Below are 19625 nucleotides of genomic sequence, written 5' to 3' on the forward strand. Positions count from 1 at the left end.
TTTGGGAGACCGAGGCGGGTGGATCACAAGGTCACGAGTTCAAAACCAACCTGGCCAAAATGGTGAAACCCCGTCTCTACTAAATATACAAAAATTAGCCAGGTGTGGTGGCGGGCACCTATAATCCCAGCTATTCGGGAGGCTGAGGCAGGAGAATCGCTTGAACCTGGGAGGTGGAGGTTGCAGTGAGCCAGTATTGTGCCACTGTACTCCAGCCTGGGCGACAGAGTGAGACTCCATCTCAAAAAAAAAGAAAAAAAAAAAGAAATTGGTAGCTAATGATTGCCTTCAGGGAGGGGAACTGAGTGGTTAACGGTGAAGGAGAAAAACATTTTTCACTGCATATATTCCCTTTTACTATCTTGAGTGTTGTACTTTGTACATGTATTATCTATTCAAAAACAAAATATAAAGTTAATGTAGCAAGGCCTTCCTATAGACTACCTGTCTCCTCTCTCAACAAACTGCCATTAAAACAAATCTCAAAAACCTAATTGCTCCCTCTCCCAGGAATACAGTCATTTTAGGGGCTCAGTACAAGGGTCATCTAGAGGAATTCTTTCCTGACACTTCACACCACACCCACCTCCAACGCAGAAATGACCCCTTCTTACCTTGCTGTGACTGTATCTTTAACAGGTTATTATATCTATTTGTTTATCTGTCTCATCACACCAGGCTGAGAGTTCCTTGAAGGCAGGGACAGTGAATTACTCAACTCAGAATCTTCAATTGCCAGCACAAGGCCTGGCATCTGACAGGCAGGTAGCAAAGGTTTGCCAAAATCATGAATACTGTGGGGAAGAGCCAGTATGGAACTGGAGAAAACAAGATGTACATGTATGAGTTCCTGATCGGTTTTAGGTTTTTTGTTTGGTTTTGGTTTTGTTTTGCAAGAACAGCTGGCTCCTCCCTTACTGCTTAAGCAGCTACCTGAGTCAGGGAACCAATTCCACCATGAAGCCTAAGACGGGACAGGTGCAGAACAGATGGGGTGATGGAAATGGGGGCTTTGTAATGGGGGAAAAGATAAATGGAAAGTAGTCAGTGGGGTGTTTACATGTAAGGCTAGGTCAAGCATTACTGCTTCAGAAATAAAACAGAAGAAAGCTAACCCCTAAATCTCCAAAGTATTACCCAGAATGGGAGAATCCAGCTACTGTGGAGAAAAGGCCACACTATAAATCTAATCATTTTAAGAAATGATCTGCCTTGAATATAGAATTTAAAAAAACAAGACCTGTCCTTGGATGGTGGCTTTAGTACACCAAGCAAAAACAAAAACGTTTCACTAGGCATTCATTATCCCTAGAGAAATATTGAGACTAAAACTTTGTTTAAACAAAAACAATCCATTTCACTTCAGTATTCCTTTGGCATGTTAGTGACTACTTCTCCTAATTAAAAAAAATTATCAGCCGGGCGCGGTGGCTCAAGCCTGTAGTCCCAGCACTTTGGGAGGCCGAGACGGGCGGATCACGAGGTCAGGAGATCGAGACTATCCTGGCTAACACAGTGAAACCCCACCTCTACTAAAAAAATACAAAAAACTAGCCAGGCAAGGTGGCGGGCACCTGTAGTCCCAGCTACTCGGGAGGCTGAGGCAGGAGAATGGCATAAAAACCCGGGAGGTGGAGCTTGCAGTGAGCTGAGATCCGGCCACTGCACTCCAGCCCGGGCGACAGAGCGAGACTCAGTTTCAAAAAAAAAAAAAACTATCACTGAAGAGGAACCTAGAACTAAGCATCAAGTTCAAAACCAGTACTCGGCCATCCTCACAAGGAGTATCACATCTGAACTTAGAGGTGAGACAGAGGAGAGGGCCTGCAATGACTCAGTCCCACCTCTGCCACCAGGCAGAGGGCTGGTCATGAAGGCTCTCTGCCTTCTGTTTCCACATCTGAAAAAGGCTCTAAGGACACATAATTCTTCACTGCTTCTACCCTTCTCTTGCTGTAATCCATCTCTTATCCCAGTAGCCAGCTTTCCTCTTCGAAACACAGGTGAGGAGAGTCACCCTTCTGATTTTATTTCTTGGGAACTGGAGCTGCTGCCCCAACAGCTGGTGGTAACAGGAGGCCTCAGCTAGACTGTCAGCCCCAAAAGGGCAGCCTCTCCCACCTCTGTAAACTTAGAACATCAACAGCTGGGTGACTGTGCCCTGCTGAATGTGATATCCTGGGCACTCACTTCCTGTCCATAAGTTCCTCCAATGAGGAAGAACACTGCCCTCAAGCCACAGCTCTGACCTTGAGGAAGTCACTTATTTCATCTCTGCCCGTTTCCTCATTTGTAAAATGGGGCTGTTACTTGCTTTGACTATCTCCCTAGACTCTGTTGAGGCTCAAAAGGAACAAAATATGAGGAAATGCTCTGTAAACTAGAAACACCTGGGGCTTATGTTTACTGTCTTAGCCAGAAGCCAAGACAGCAGAGGGCTGAGAAATGATGACACGCATGGTGGGTTTCTGGTGTTAAGGGCCTGCAACACAAGCCCAAAGTTCACATGGTTTACTTGCTTGTTGTTGCCACAGATGCCTCCAGGTTAACCCAAGAGCCTGCTAATAAGATTAAAAGTGCCCTAGAGTCACCTTCAAAAATGGCTCCGGCCTTGGGAGGCAGCATCAGCAGCAGCTGGGGCCAGCCAGTAAACAGCCAGGGCCCCCTGTTCCCAAGGCGGCCAAGGCCCAGATCTCCTCAGTCCACGTGTCTGACTACCCTGGGGCCCACCTCTCCCGAGAATGCTATAGTCCTGCTGAAGGTGCAAGGTCATCTTACACTATCGAACTCTTCTGAAGGCAAGAGGGGTCTGATTCAGTCAAGCGTGGCTCCCAGGTGCTGCGTGGGTAAAGTCAGACTCCGTTTACATGTTATTTATTTATTTATTGAGACAGAGTCTCGCTCTGTTGCCCAGGCTGGAGTGCAGCAGGATTGGCACAATCTTGGGTCACTGCAGCCTTCACCTCCTGGGTTCAAGTGATTCCCCTGCCTCAGCCTCCTGAGTAGCTGGGACCACAGGTGCACACCACCATGACTGGCTAATTTTTGTATTTTTAGTAGAGACAGGGTTTTGCCATGTTGGTCAGGCCGGTCTCAAACTCCTGACCTCAAGTGATCTGCCTGCCTCAGCCTCTACATGTAATTTTTAGAACAAATTGTTTCCTAAACCATGGCTCCTCTGTCCATTAGTTAAGAGAGGGAACTGGGATGACAAAACCAACATAAATCCTTTTCTTGCCTCAGACTAATCTAGACAGGGGATAACAGTAGTAGTGGTAAGAGCTCAGAACAAGAGTTTATTCCTTTAATTAACCATGTTCACCAACCTTGATCCTGCTACATGATGAGAAAGGACAAAGAACGGTTCCAGAAACATGAACAGAATTTAACCAGCTAATTACATTTAAGGTTGTAATGATAAGAAGTCCTAACAGTTTGAAGTCCAAAGTTCCCCAGAGGGGTGTGATAAGTAAGAGAAATGACTAATACAGCCAAAGCTGCCCAGGCCCTTCCTTAACCTCTCTTTCTTCCCTGCAACATCTTCCCTCTGTACCCCTACTCACCCTGAAATGGCCAGGCTACAGCATCAAAACATATCTAAACACTTATTGGAACTTAATGCCTCCTACCCCCAAAATTCAGTTATTTATAGATGCCTTCTGTCTTCTCCCACTGTGGATCAATGGATTCTTCCAGTCCTACTAACTTGTATATCTTCCCCTTTCCTTTGTGCCACTAACACTTGAGTGCTTTGAGAGCCACAAATTCTACTGGACTCTGACATCCTTTCAGGCCAGAATATTAACTTATCCATTTCCTTTAATCTCCAGCTCCTACCTGAAAAGGCAAACATCAAACTCCTGTTAAAATCACACCCCCTCCAAATCACAAACATTACCCTCAGCTTTCCTCTTAAGCCACTCAGAGGTTTTTCTGAATTGCTTTGATATTCCCTGTGCCCTTGTCTGTCACCCCCAGAATTGCTCACATCATCTGGGCAACACGCTTTCCCCAGCTTCAGACAACAGGAACGCCAGCCGACACACTATCACCCCACCTAAGTCTTCTTCTCTTTAACAAGTCTCTAACACCTCTCTTCTAGCACCTAACAGCAGGATGACTGCAGCAGGGACCTGATCACAGGACAGGAGAGACAGCCTAGGTCCCAGCCACTGAAAAGTGGTTTGGCCTTGGGCAAGTCAGTGAGTCTTCCTGTCTCGGGGGTGAACCTAGATGATCCCCAAAGGACTTTTCAGTTTTAAGAAAACTGGAATGTCTTCTAGGGAATAGGAGGGGCCCAAAAGTATTTCCTCTAAAAAAAAAGTCAACACAGGTTCTGACTGGAAGGAAGCAACATTAACTTTATCCTCACTGTTCTGACTGACAGCATATTCCCCTACATCTCCAAGACAGATCCCTAGCATCTATCTTCCTCTGCATTGCAGCAAACCCAGGACAGTTCACTTTCCCTTTAGGGTTTAATCAATCCATCAGCACATTTGTATGGACTATCTGTACACAGTGTTCCTAAAATGCTTTCTAAAAATAACACACGTCTTAACAACACAACAACAAAACCCAGCCTCTGCACACACTGCAGAGCTACAGGGGCCCAGGGAGAAAGGGAGAAAAGATGCAAGACAGAAAGGCAAGAGAGAACAAGTAAGACCGGACAGAAAAAAGGGGGAAAGGAGGCAAAATGCCTGTGAGCAGGAACCAAGCCTGTCATAAGTTCCTGACCTGAAGGTAGGAAACCCTTTCTCCAGTCCCAGCTTCAACATGACTGATGGGCCAACCTCAGACAAGCACTTGGCTTCCATGCTTCTGTTTTCTCATCAGTAAAATGAAACAGTTGAACCACGTATCTCTCAGGGAGGCCAGTATCATGGAAAAATTTTGGCAGATATTATCAGTTGGGTGGCTAAGGCAAGTTATTTTCAGTTGCCATCTGTAAACTGGATAAACGATACCCACTTCATTGGGTTGTTGTGTGGTGAAATTAAGACAAACGTGAGACACGTAGGATGATGCATGAAACAGTGGGTGCTCAAATTCATGCTGGCTAAGCCCCTTCCTGTTCTAACAGGCTGTGACTGACCCCCACTAGACAACCAAAGGGCACCGTTTCAGCTGGTTTGGAATCACTGCCTGAGACTAGGCTCAAAACACAATGTTAGTTTAGACAAGAGAACAGCCAACAGGTTAAACAAGTGAGCCTCCCACAATCTTTCCCATCAAATTCTTAAAAATTTTTTAAAGCACTTAGCACTACCTCCCCTCCAAATTAAACAGCTATTGTTTGTGACTATCCTGAAATAATATTAGTTTCTGGGAGACTTAGGGAATATACACATACACACACTCATTACCTCATTAAATAGGTGGTATTAGCCCAATTGTACAGATAAATGGAATCCAAGGGGCCTGGAAGTCTTTCCTCCTCCTGCTTCCCTAATAGGGCTCCTGGCTCTTTCGTTTTCCAAATAAAAGGGCAAGCTTAGTTCCTATCCTAGTTTTGGAAGAATTTCTCAGTTCAGCCCAAAGGCATGGAAGGCTCTTCCAAACCCTCAGCATCCCTGCCTGGACCAGGAATAGGACAGTCAATCATATCCCTCCCCAAAGGCCACTCACAGTTATTTAACTTTTGTATGCTGCAATTCTCTGCCCCCAAAGTGCTCAACAATACTTCTCCAGTGAATGAGAAAAAAAGATAAACTCACAAGATATAATTTGTATAGAAACATACAAAATGGCAAAATAGCAGCATGTATAAAACAAGAGGGAAAAGATTATATAAATCCTGAAATTTTGGCCAGGTAGCAAAACAGATGCTTGGCAGAGGCAACTGTAATTGGTTCCTAGACCCTAGAGATATATCTCATGTGTCATCACATCTCTCTGCTTGGTTCCCATCAGGGCTGAGTGGAACAGGCTTCAATACTCAGTTGGCAAATAAAGTCCGGGAAGCCGATTTGCTAAAGCTGACTTCTTAGGGCTCTGTGTTTCCAATGACTATACCGCAATTCAGCTAATATTTACTGGCTGTCTTCTGTGCAAGGCTAGGGTGATCATAGAGATGAATTGGGGCACAGTTCTTACTCTCAAGGAATTCACAACTTACGTGAGAGGAATTATGTTTATCTATATAACACTGTCAAATTGTTACTAGGGCCCAAAGAAGGTTTTTTAAAAAGTGCTCTGAGAACACAGAGGACACAGGAACAAAGACTTCTGATGGGAGTACGGAGAAGTGAAAGAGAAAGCTTTGAGTTGGACCTTGAATCCATGCACACATTTAGAGCTCCCAGGACAGTGTTTTGCATACACAGTGATACTTACAAAGAAAGATAAATAAATGGAAGAACAATTCACCAAAAGTATGGCAGAAAGAGGAGGGGAAAAAAACTGTTAATTTTGTCTGCCTAGAATCACTGAGTGCTGCTGTCTGGTAACAAAAAAATGTCTGTCTGTCAATATACCTTCACTCAAGGAATGTTTATGAGATAAATTTTGGTATTCTGAGTACTTATAGCTATTCAGGAAACACCTCCTCCAGGTCAAAAATAGCAAACCCTAGAGAACTGGCTGATGCAGTTATGTTTACTTTTTACCATCTCTGTGGATAGTTTTGCAAAGGCCCCAGAGTGGGATGGTATAAACAGGTCTGTGTCACTTCCTGGTTCTCAGGCCTTCTGCTACATTCCCAGTCAGTCTGGGAAAGCTGCCTATTTAAAAATAAACTTTAAAAACTCACCAAAAACCCCAACTCTAAATCACCCTTCCCTCTATTTCATTCAATTTCACTGAAATTAAAAGGATAGTGAGAATAAGACAAAAATGACCACAGAAAGTGAGTTCTCAAGTCAAAACAAAAAATAGGTGCTCAACTGAGCTCAAGGTCAAGAGACTTGGATTCCACTTGTGTTTCTCCTTTAACTGGAAAACTTGATCTTGAACAAGGAGGATGCTCCATCTCTCTGCATGATAGCTACTTCAGCATTCTCTTTACCTCAATGTAGTTATCCAACCTTTCAGGACCTCTATTTCCTTCCTATAAAATGGTACTAGTAATTCCTATCTCACAGGGATACTTTAAGTATTATACGGGGAAATGTATATAAAGTACATAGCATAAGTGCCTGTGACTTAGTAAGTCATCAAAAATGGTAGTTACTATCATATTCATCACCATCTATCATTATTATTGTCATCATCATCTGAAAATGCAGGGCTGGACTAGACCATCTCTACTTGAAGAGTTTCTCTGGTTCTAAATCCTGATTATCCTGATTCTTTATTTTTTTGTTTCCTTGGATGTTCTGTTGCCCAGGCTGGGGTGCAGTGGCGCAATCTCAGTTCACAGCAACCTTTGCCTCTCGGGTTCAAGTGATTCTCATGCCTCAGCCACCTGATTAGCCAGAATTACAGGGGTGCACCACCAAGCCCGAATAATTTTTGTATTTTCAGTAGAGACAGGGTTTCACCATGTTGGCCAGGCTGGTCTCAAACTTCTGGCCTCATGTGATCTGCCTGCCTCAGCCTTCCAAAGTGCTGGGATTACAGGTGTGAGTCACAGTAGCCGGCCGAAATCCTGATTCTTTAAGTCACTTTCTCCTTTTTTCCTTTCCCCCCCCCCCCAGGGGGCTGGACAACAAGAAAAGGGAGATAAACTTGGCAAAATGGTTAAATACATATCATCAGCCTTTATGTTAGAAATACTAGGATACAATTAGAAAATCCATTAGTGAGTGAAATGGGGCATATTACTCCCCCCAAAAGAAAAGCCTTGCCTATTTCTTGCATTAAATCCATAGCATTGTGACAAGTTCACCAACAACACACTCTCTATACTCCCACGAGCACCATGGACAACCCCACCCCCACTCCACCAGCCAGCACAATTTGATTTCACCCACCTCACCTTTAACTGCATACACAAATTTCTCAGCAGTTCCTTAGAGAGCCCTATAAGATAGTAGAGTGGCCAATCCACACCTTTCTAATGACAAATCCTTCCAACAAAGTATTTATCTTTAAAAAGAGCCTTCCTGATATAATTTCAATGTGGCCAAAAATCAAATGACCTTCCCAAAAGTTAGTGTAACCAAGAGAATTCAGCTTCACCAAGGCCAAGGTACTTAATTGTAATTAAATTTGGATGAAATAAACAAACATTTTCATCCATCCATCCATTCATTCATTCAGTGCCTGTGATGTGCCAAAATGCTATCGAAGATACCAAAAACTAATAGGATGGGGTGAGTGAGAACAATAAAGGATGATGCCTGAGGCTGGGCGCAGTGGCTCATGCCAGTAATCCCAGCAGTCATGGATCACGAGGTCAGGAATTCAAGACCAGCCTGGCTAACACGGTGAAACTCCATTGCTAATAAAAATACAAAAAATTAGCCAGACATAGTGGCGGGCGCCTGTAGTCCCAGCTACTCAAGAGGCTGAGGCAGGAGAATGGTGTGAACTTGGGAGGTGGAGCTTGCAGTGAGCCAAGATTGTACCACTGCACTCCAGCCTGGGTGAGACAGCGAGACTCCACCTCAAAAAAAAAAAAAAAAAAGATGATGTCTAAGTTTTTGGCTTATGCATACATGGTAGAAGCTACCACAGGAGAAAAAGAATACAGGTAAATAAGCAGGTTTTGTCAGGGAACATAATGAGTTTCATTCAGATTATTCTTTAATATATTGAGCTGGGGGTACCTGAGGGAAAATTGATAGAAAGGTCTAGCAGGCAAATTAGAAATGAATGTGAAACCCTACAGAGCACTCTGATCTTAGGATGTAGCCCTGGTGTGATCAACCTGTAAGTGACGGTTGAAACCATGCAAAATAGATGAGCTCACCTAGGAAAGAGGGCAGGTTGAGAAGAAAGTCAAGGACAGAATCCCAGGGAGAATGCTAACCTATAATGTGCATACTGAGGAAGGAAAGCCTATGAAAGATACTCCAAAAGGTACATGGAAACCAGGGGCATGTGCAACAGATGTCAAGAGAGGGACAGAGAGACTCAAGGAAAACATGAGAAGTGGCAGATGCAACAAAGGCCCAGAAAGACGAAGACTGAAAAAGGCCCACTGGATCTGGCCACTAGGAGATCAGTGGTGACCTAATCAAGAATAGTTTTATCAAAGTGGTGAAGGCGGATTATATCAAATTTAACATGAATTAAAAGTGGGAGGCTGGGCACAGTGGCTCACGCTTGTAATCCCAGAACTTTGGGAGGCCAATGCAGGTGGATCACCTGAGGTCAGGAGCTCCAGACCAGCCTGGCCAACACAGTAAAACCCCGTCTCTACTAAAAATACAAAAATTAGCTGGGCGTGGTGGTGCGCACTTGTACTCCCAGCTACTCAGGAGGCTGAGGCAGGAAAATCGCTTGAAGCAGGGAGGCAGAGGTTGCAGTGAGCTGAGATTGCACCATTGCACTCCAGCCTGGGCAACAGAGTGGGATGCTGTCTCAAAAAAAGCAGTGAGAAAGTGGACACAATAAGGGCAAAACTATTTGGGGAAGGAAGTGAGAAAGAAGGGAGAAGAAAGACTGGATGATAACTAGAGGGGGTTTGTGTCTTATAAGGTATAACTTCTCAGTTAACCCAATGATTGGAGTTAAGGCTTCCTAAATGGTACAGATAGCTCAGAGACATCCTCCACCCCTTCCATGGAAAGTCTCTCCGAACTAACACTTCCATACTCTATATTTAGCAAAAGTTAGGTAGAAGTTGGGCAGACAGCTTAAAGAGTTTCCTGCTTCCTTAGTGTTCAACAACAACAAAGTCTCTCTACCCCATCATCCCCTCCCCTGAAATTGCTACCTCTTCTTTTTTTTTTTTTTTTTTGAGACCGAGTCTCGCTGTCACCCAGGCTGGAGTGCAGTGGCCGATCTCAGCTCACTGCAAGCTCCGCCTCCCGGGTTTATGCCATTCTCCTGCCTCAGCCTCCTGAGTAGCTGGGACTACAGGCGCCCGCCACCTCACCCGGCTAGCTTTTTGTATTTTTTAGTAGAGGTGGGGTTTCACCGTGTTAGCCAGGATGGTCTCAAACTCCTGACCTCGTGATCCGCCTGTCTCGGCCTCCTAAAGTGCTGGGATTACAGGCTTGAGCCACCGCGCCCGGCCGCTACCTCTTCTATAGGATTCATGAATGGAAAAAAATAGCCTAGTGGCAGGGCCAAAGAGGTGACCTTCCCTAATACATCTGAGGCCTTAAGTTTCTCCATACATATGGTCTCAGTTTTTGCCATTTCCCTCCTTTCTACTCAGAAAGTAACCTGAGTTTCTTCCCTGAGTTTCAGGTTTAGGATTCCAGGGACAAGTCTTCACCTCCACCTAATGAAACTTAGCAGCCCCAATGAGGCACACACTCAAGCCAAACAAGATCCTGTCTTCTGGCTCCAAATGTTCTCCATCTTGTGTAACTTCCAGGAAGCCTCCTAACTTACAACCAAACCATGATTCCTCCTGTCCTCTTCATCATAAATTACCCAAACTTCCTGTAAGCTGTCAAGGTTAGACTGTGAGGTCCAAACAAAAATGAGAAGTAGGAACTTGCCCACTCTTCCTTCTCTTTGATTAGCCCCATGCCCCTGCCGTCACCTATACCCACCCTTACATCACCTTCTAATTGTACAAAGTCCCTCTGCCAAGGCCTGTATGTTCTAGTTCTAGTCCTAGTCATACTTCAGTTCCTTGCATGTGGGGTCCTAAATCAGGAATCAAGAAGGAATTTGCTTAAACTAACTCACATAAAGGAGAGTCCTTCAAATGTCCAAATAGAGATTCCAAAAGTAATCACAAATTAGTCAAAATTCAGGCAAAGGCACCAAACAAATAACTTTACAAAATCCAGGCAAGTCAGATGAGAACACATCCTGAGAAAATAATTTTTTCTTCTTTTTTTTTTTTTGAGACAGAGTCTCACTCTGTCGCAAGGCTGGAGTGCAGTGGCATAATCTCGGCTCACTGCAACCTCTGCCTCCCTGCTTCAAGCAATTCTCCTGCCTCAGCCTCCCAAGTAGCTGGGACTATAGGCACACGCCCCCATGTCCAGCTAATTTTTGTGTTTTTAGTAAAGACAGGGTTTCACCATGCTGGCCACGATGGTCTCGATCTCTTACCCTTGTGATTGAGCCACCTCAGCCTACCAAAGTGCTGGGATTACAGGCGTGAGCCACTGCGCCCGGACATAATTAATTAATTAATTAATTCAGGCAACATTCTGGAATATGGTAAAAGGGATTATGATAAACACAGAGAAGATGAAGAAGAAACATCATAAATTAATGAGGGAATTTGATATTTCCCTCCAGACAGGGCTTCTGAACTCATTCCTAACACACTTCTTTCTTAAGGAACTCAGTGACTATTCAACACATACATTGGGCACCTACAGGTACAAGATTCCTTGAGACGTACAAAGACGGGAAGGAAGCATACGCCCTTAAGAGTTTACAGTCTACTGTATATTGTGTATATATATGACACAAACACAAATAATTATAACATGAGGTACAAAGGGAAAAGTCATGGGAGATATACAGCCAACATGTCAAAGATAAAACAGGAAGATAAGCTAGAGTCCAGAAGAGGGAAGTGACAGAGAAAATTATAGGGTCAATCAATGTAGTCTAGTGAATAGTACATAGTCTCTGGAGTCACACAAAAGGGAATTCAAATCCTGACTCTGCCTCTAGCTTCTCACAGGGTCTAGGTATGCTGCTTTACTGTTGTGAGCCTCTGTTTGTCACATATAAAATTGAGGTAATAGACCTATACTTCATGGAATTACAGAGTCAATGAGTCACACATTTTTGAAATTGAATATAGTATCTGGCACAGAGTAAGGCCAGGTAAAATGGAGGTGGCCACCCACACACAGAGACTTAATGCTCTCTTTCCTCCCCGCACAGGGTTGTCTGGGTCTGACTCATGAATAGGCAGACAGCCAAGCACCTGCTGTTTGCTCACCAATTGTGACTAGTTAGTTCAGTTGTTTGCCTAGGTTTAATGGGACCATGATCAGGAGGTACAGGAAGAAGACTCAAAGTGTATCTATGTCACGTGCATGTCTAGATGCACAGAATCTTCTGCTAGAAGGTGCAGCATTAGAATACAGGTGATTATACCACATTCAGCAAGATACTGGCCATGCCATTCTTTTGGACATAGCAGGTGCTAAATGTTTGGCAACTTGACATGATGTGAATCTAGCTGAACTACCCTAAGATTTGTCTAAATGATCCATGTTTCAATAAGTGAACACAGAAGCAAAATGACATCCAAGGCTAATACCTGATTTGAGGGACAGCTGAGGAATATCTACCTCTAGTCATGATGGAATAATGGGGACTCAATTTATTATCCTTCCCTAAACAACTGAAAAACCAGATAAAATAACGGTTTTCAGACATTGCACAATAGGCAGCACAGGGCAGTAATCCTTGAGATATGGGGGAAAAAAACGCAGTGAGCCCTACTACTGCCCCACTTAACTCCTTTGAGAGTTTCCAGGCCATAGGGTAGGGCAGAGAAACCTGAAAGAGTTCAACAATCTCAGTTGAAAAAAAGAGAGTTGGAAATTTGGAGAGGTCCAAGTGACTAGAATTTGCAGAGCAAATTAATTGAAAAGTAGAGAGCTGCAAAGAGCAAAACCAACAAACACCTGCAGATGGACCCCTTTGAGTTTTAGGCTAAGTACTGATCTGTGCATGCCTGTGAGGAAACTAGCAAGGGTGGGAAAATAATGATCACAAATAAGTGGGTGGCACAACTCCTAGAACTCACTCAGAGCCAGAAATAGTTCATGCTCTGATATGGTTTGGCTGTGTCCCCACCCAAATCTCAACTTGAATCGTATCTCCCAGAATTCCCATGTGTTGTGGGAGGGACCCAGGGGGAGGTAATTGATGCTGGTCTTTCCCATGCTATTCTCGTGATAGTGAATAATTCTCACAAGATTTGATGGGTTTATCAAGGGTTTCCACTTTTGCTTCTTCCTCATTTTCTCTTGCCGCCACCATGTAAGATGTGCCTTTCGCCTCCTGCCATGATTCTGAGGCCTCCCCAACCATGTGGAACTGTAAGTCCAATCAAACCTCTTTTTCTTCCCAGTTTTGAGTATGTCTTTACCAGTAGTGTGAAAACAGACTAATACATGCTCCCACCAGCCAAGGCAGGAAAGTCTTCTAATACACAGGGCACTGTGTATCTTCAGAAGGGTTTTGCCTCCAAGTGGGACCAGCTTAGTTATCTTAGCTATTCTGGACTCAGCTTAACAAAGCTTAAAAGTAAGCCATGAAAGGATCAAACCAATTCCAAGTAACTGAACTGCTCCTGAGAACAAAGCCCAAAAGTATTTTAAAAAATACAAAAAGTTCCAGCACCCAGCAAGGTAAAACTACGATTGGCTTTCAATAAAAAATTAACAGGCATGCAAAATAAAGCCCAGAAAGATATGAGCCAAAACTAGGAGAATAATCGAACAACAGAAACAGATCAAGAAATGACAGAAAGGACAGAACTAGTAGACAAGGATATTAAATCTCTATTATAAATATACTCCATGTGTTCAAGAGAGAACAAGGCACGAGCATGATGAAGAGAGAAAAGCCATAAAGAAGATTTGAAGTGGCTAGGCACAGTGGCTTCTGCCTGTAATCCCAGCACTTTGGGAGGCCAAGGTAGGAGGATCTCTTGATTCCAGGAGTTTGAGACTAGCCTGGGCAACATAGGATGACCCCCTCCTCTCTACAAAAAAAAAAATTTTTTTTAATTATCTGGGTGTGGTGACATGCACCTGTAATCTCAGCTACTCAGGAGACTGAAGTGGGAGGACTGCTGGAGCCCAGGACGTTGAGGCTGCAACGAGCTGTGATAGCGGCACTGCACTCCAGCCTGGGTGGTACAGCAAGACCCTGTCTCAAAAAAAATAAAGATTCAAATATTCATATTGAACTTCTAGAGGGAAAAATACCAATATCTGAAATAAAAAGTACACAGGATAGGATTAACAGCAGATTAGACAATGCAGAAGAAAAAATAGTAAATTTGCAAAAGAAATTATCCAAAATTATACACTGAGAAAAAAAGACTTTAAAAAAAAAAAAGAACAGAACATCAGTGAACTGTGGAACATAACAAGCAGCCTAATAGAACAGGAGTAATGGCTGGAGAGAGGTAGCAAGGCACAGAAACAATACTGAGAAAAGAATGCCCCAAATTTTCCAAATTATATGAAAATTATATACAAACAGATACAAGAAGCTCATCAAACCCCAAGAAGAAGAAACACAAAAAGAAAACACAAGGTACATCATAATCAAAATGTTAAAAAAAAAAAAAACACAGTGATAAAGAAAGTCCTAAAAGTAGCCATGGGGCAGGGAAAATTAGACACATGGCAGACAGAGGAACAAAGAATTACAGCAGATTCAGTGTCAGGAATGATGCAAGCCAGGAGGCAATGGAGGCTCTATTCCATCACTAATGCTTTTAGTGCACTGGAATAATATTTAGGAAGGCCTAGTGTTGAGGACAAGGTGGGAACTCTGTGGCCTTAAAAACATTTGCAAGTACGGCATCCTCTGAAAACTGAAAATGGATAAAAACCCTTTCTTAGGCTCACATCTAAAAAGGGCATTGCCCATGTTTTATACCTATGTCCTCAGAACATTACAGACTGTAGTTCCAGTCTTATAGTAATAATCTCTTAACACACTAGAAAATAGACAGGAAAAGCTATCAGAGGATTCAACCCATATCAGAATAAAATCAAAGTAGAAATAAAAAATAAGGAGTTAGTCTACCAATATCAGGCTTGAGTTTGTCTCTCTCCATTCAAAGGTAGACATTTGTTGGTTAATGTGTCTGACTGCCCTCTACAAATTCAGATAAAATTTATTTTTCACACCAGGTGCAGTGGTTCATGCCTGTAATCCCAGTGCTTTGGGAGGCTGAGGCGGAGGGATCACTCAAGGTCAGGAGTTTGAAACCACCTGGGCAACACAGCGAGACCCTGTCTCTACAATAAACAAAAAGAAAATCAGCCAGGTGTGGTGGTGTGCATCTGTAGTCCTGCCTACTCGGGAAACTGAGACAGGAGAAATTACTTGAGCCAAGGAGTTCGAGGTTACAGTAAGCTATGATTGTGCCACTGCACTCCAACCCGGGTGACAGAGTGAGATCTTGTCTCCAAATATATATATTATATATTATGTGTGTGTGTGTGTGTGTATATAAATTTTTTTCAAAATGGAAGAATTCTCCTAAGGAGTAAGTGAAAGATAGTTACTCAGTTCTTAGCTATGCAATCCAGCCCAGGACAGCAAAATCTCTTCCTCATTAAGCACCCTGGGCTTGCACCACATTCTTCAGAGTCCAGCCTGGGTCTCTACACATCCTGGAGGAGGTATTAAGGTGGGAGCTTTCCTGGGAGTCTAGAGTTAATAGTTTCGTGGTTCCCCCCTCCCCCACTAAACTATAAACTAAACTGTAAATAAACTCCCAGGAAGGCTGGGAACCCACGCTTCCTTTATAATCCGAGATTAACATACACTCCAAAAAAAAAAAAACCTCAGTGTAGGTGCCCCAGAGGGAATTTCTTCCCCAAAATACTAGTTGCCTGAAGCAGTGGTTTCTCAACTGGGAACAATTTTGTGCCATCTCCCCCATTTGGCAATGTCTAGAGGCATTTTTGATTGTCACAACTTGGGGGCAAGGTGCTACTGGTATCTAATGGGTAGAGCAAGGGATGTCAACTAAACATCCCACAATGCACAGGACAACCCCATACAACAAAGAATCAATCACTTGATCCAATGTCAGGGGTGCTGCAGCTAAGAGCCCTGGCCTAGGTGAATAAACGATGGGCTGCCGAGATGTCAGCTGATCTACCTGAGTTGTTCATGTGATACAAAATTCCCCGAAACCACTGGAAAGCCATTTTGTCCAATCAGCATGTCCCCAAACCAACATTCTGATTCTCTCATCTCTAACTCAGATTTACACTCCCTCAGAGAGGGGCTTGGGAATTAAGACATCTGGTTTTTCATCCCAGCTCTGCCCCTGGCTGTGATTCTGGACATGTAACAAAAGCTTTCTGGGCCCATTTCCCCTCAGTAAAATAAACTGGAAAAGATTAAAAGTTCTTTCAGCTCTAAACTTCTATTTTAAATGCTAGGTTTGGCCTTATCTATTTCTAATGATCCAAAGAGAAAGGGGCAAGGACCCAATCTTGTTGTGAGTATGCACACACACCTTCTGAAGGGCTGTAGCTCTTATACCTTGGAAACCAGACTGGACCAAAGGAGCTCAGAGAAGCCAGGAGCTTAGATAAGAGGGACTTGCCTATAAGGCTCTATAGACACTGGCTGAGAGGCCAGCCCAGAGCCTTGGGTTTAAAATATGCAAGTCCTGACTAGCCCTTGTCTTGCCTTCCCCAGGTCAATCTTTTAAATCAACTATTAAAAGGTGGAATAGGAGGAACAGAGCCTTACTATTCAAAGTATGGTCCATTAAGGGCAGCACTGGCAGCACCTGGGAGCTTGTTAGAAATGAGGAATTTCAGCCCTCATCCCAGATCTACTGAATCAGAATCTGCATTTTAGTAAGGTTCCCCAGGTGATTCACATGCATGTTAAAGTTTGGGAAGTCCTGGTTAGGGCATGCTGCCCTTCTAGTCCCTGCTTTGTCACCTCTTCATTTGGTAAAGGTGGCTTTTAAGACTGTCCACAATTCTCATCCGCCAATCCCATCTCCTTGCACAGTTTATACACACACAGACACACTCCCACTCCCACTCCCCTCCCCACCCCGGTTCAGAACCTTCAAACCCACACCAAGAGTGATGGGGGTAGGTTACTTCCTTTTTGCGTCTTTCTTAGGTCCATACAAGGTCAGAAAGAGGCAAGGTTTGAAGCACAAGCTAAATTACAGTCCTTCCAAGTAAGTGATTCAGCCCATCCCTGCCATTCAAAGGCTCTCCAGGAGGAGGGACGGAAAATGGGGTGGTGAACACAAAGGTACAAACTCTGATGGAAAGAGATTCATCATTTGCATCTGAACAGAGAACAACAACGGTCCAAAGTTTCGTTTCTAACATTTTTTGTTTCTGTTTCTGTTTTTTGCTGCTGCTGTCTTATGTAACATAAAGATTCTTGGAGGCATGGGCAAAAGGGCAAAGCACACACACAGAGTTAACAAAAACACAGCAAGAGTTCTCCTAGCAGAGTGCTGGGGGGCAGCAGCTGGAACAAAACCAAGACCTGGATGAAGCATAGCATAACAGAGAACTGGAAAAGAAGATAGGACGCGGGGAGAAGGGGGGCTGAACTCTGTTACACAGTCAGTGCACTGAAGGAGACTAGGCTGCTGCTCACCCCACACTCCCTCCCCTGCACAGGTCACTCACCCCTCTCACCTCACCCGCTGTCACAAGCAGCAGATGGCCCAGCCCTGGGCAGCTGGGCAGAGGACAGCAATCTGCACATGCTTGCCTGCCCCTCCCCCAGGGCTGGAGATGAGGAGGAGCAGGGCAAAGTCAACGCCCATCCCTGGTGGAAGCAATTCTTGCAAGCGTACCCTGCGGGTGGGGATGGCAACATCACCCAATGCTTTGCCACAATGAGACACACTTCAAAAACAACTCAGCATTATCCAAGGCTCTCCAACACCCACACACAGTTCAGAAAAAGAGAGCCTTAGGCAGGGTAAGGGTGGAAAGGGTCAGAGAACAGTTCCCAGAGTGCACTGGGGTAATGCTGACCCTGGTTAGCAGGGGACATTCATTTCTTCAACATTTGCTGTGTATATACCACATCCCAGGCGCTGCACCAGTAATGAGGGATACAGTGGTGACGGCAGACAGTCTCCGCCCTCAAGAAGCTCAGGTAAGGTCAGGAAGAACAAGGAAACAAACTGTGATACAGTGGGGTAAGTGCTGAGCACAGGGTGTAATGGCAGCACCAAGGAGAGGCACCCACACAAGTATGGTGCAAGCGGTAGTCTAAGCTGATACCTGGCTTTAGGAAGGTATTAGCCGGACAGAGCAGAAAGAGGTGGGTACAGGGAGTGTGGGGCATTCCAAGGAGAAGAAACATCAAACAGCTGGGAGGCAAAAGAGAACTGGGAACTGCAAACTTTCTGTCCCAGCCTTTGCCAACCTTGGTCACATACACCAGGGGCAGACTCCTGGGTTTGTCATGGAATCCTAATACATTACTGTCTAAAGGAAGTCTGGGATCATCTTATAAAGTCCAATCTACCCATTTCAGGAGGGGAAAACTGAGGCCTATCAAAGAACCATGACTTCTTGAGAGAATGGCTGAACCAGAACCCCATTCTAACTCACCAAAGTTTCCTCATATATCTCGCAATCAGAATCTGACCAGTGACCAAGCGCTTTTTTGGACACAGTGGCAGCTCCAGGACTGTTCTCCACTAGGCTAGGTCTGTTCTGAGAACCTAAGGCATGGCTCTCATCCAGGCCTCTGCCAGATTAGAGGTCCAGCAGCACTAGTCTCCAGGAGCTCCAACGAGGCAGGAACAGCTCATAAGAAAAAAAGAGTGGCTACCTGCCTCTTCTGGAAAGGAGGCAGAAAGCACACACAGCAGTACTGGGGATAGGCTCTGTGAGTGTGTGCTGGCAACAATGGGTTCCCCCTGGAAATGAAGAGTTGTTCTTAGAGCTGAAGGAAATTATCAGCCAACACAGAAACAGGAGGCGAGTCTGAGGTACTGCCAAACCAGGCAGGCTTAATTAAGGCTCTCCCACCCTCTTCCCCAGGAAGCCCGTCCCCACCCCTGGCTGGTCACACTACCTTAGCTGTGAGAAGCACTCATTTCAGGGAAGCTGAAGGCCTTCCTCTTGGTCTCACCTCAGGAGGTAACCCATCAGCCAGGGTCTGAGCCACTGGAATTTCAGGGCTTAGCTGCCCTTACTGTCACCTCCGTCTATGCCTTCAACAGCAACAGTACTTGCTCTATTGCGGTCCTCCAGCCTGCCACCCACTCCAGGCAGCAGGAGTGTGTGCAGAGTGGAAGAAAGCACTCATTAGCTTTGAGTGTAACCCTCCACAGAATCTAAATAGAAGACACAGTTATTCAACTGCTAAGGCACAATTCCTCCTCTTCTCATAGTAAAACAAAGATGCATGTCAACACCCACTAGCTGACTAAAAACTGTGCAGAAAGAGACTAAGAGGCACTGGGGTTAAACCAACTTACTAAATTCATCTCAGTCCCTGGAAATCCTCCGTTCTATGACCCTGAAGCACAGGTGTGATGAAAACATCCTAATAATCAGAAATCTTTCCTGTCCAAAATGCCCTCAGATGCTGTCCCTGACCACATGCTCAAGCGCAATCCCCAAAGGCTGGCCCTGGCCTTCAGAGCCAATGCCAGCCCAGGGCCCTAGACATGGATATGAAGGGCAAGAAAGTGGCCTGCCAGAAAAAGTTTACTCTGGGGCTGAAAAGCCATGTTTGGTCTCGTACAACAAAGGGGTTATAAAGGGAATCCTGTGTTCTAAACTACTTCACATCTGCCACAAGGAACCTCTGGGTGGAGGTGAATGTGTGTGTGTGTGTGTGTGTGTGTGTGTGTGTGTGTGTGTGTGTGT

General features: G+C 44.6%; 1 protein-coding gene across 3 annotated transcripts in view; it reads right to left on the reverse strand.

Annotated features, from left to right (window-relative positions):
* SUSD6 (sushi domain containing 6) overlaps positions 1–19625 on the reverse strand; it is a 103628-nt gene that overhangs the window by 60106 nt on the left and 23897 nt on the right. The window contains exon 1 of one of the 3 annotated variants that reach the window (XM_023182777.3): positions 17427–17447. The exons of the other annotated variants lie outside the window; for them this stretch is intronic. The gene's annotated coding sequence lies outside the window, so the exon portion shown is untranslated. Of the gene's footprint in view, positions 1–17426; positions 17448–19625 lie in introns of those variants that run through there. 3 annotated transcript variants of the gene reach the window in all.

This window comes from Piliocolobus tephrosceles, chromosome 6 (assembly GCF_002776525.5).
Source record: "Piliocolobus tephrosceles isolate RC106 chromosome 6, ASM277652v3, whole genome shotgun sequence".
NCBI lineage: Eukaryota > Metazoa > Chordata > Mammalia > Primates > Cercopithecidae > Piliocolobus > Piliocolobus tephrosceles.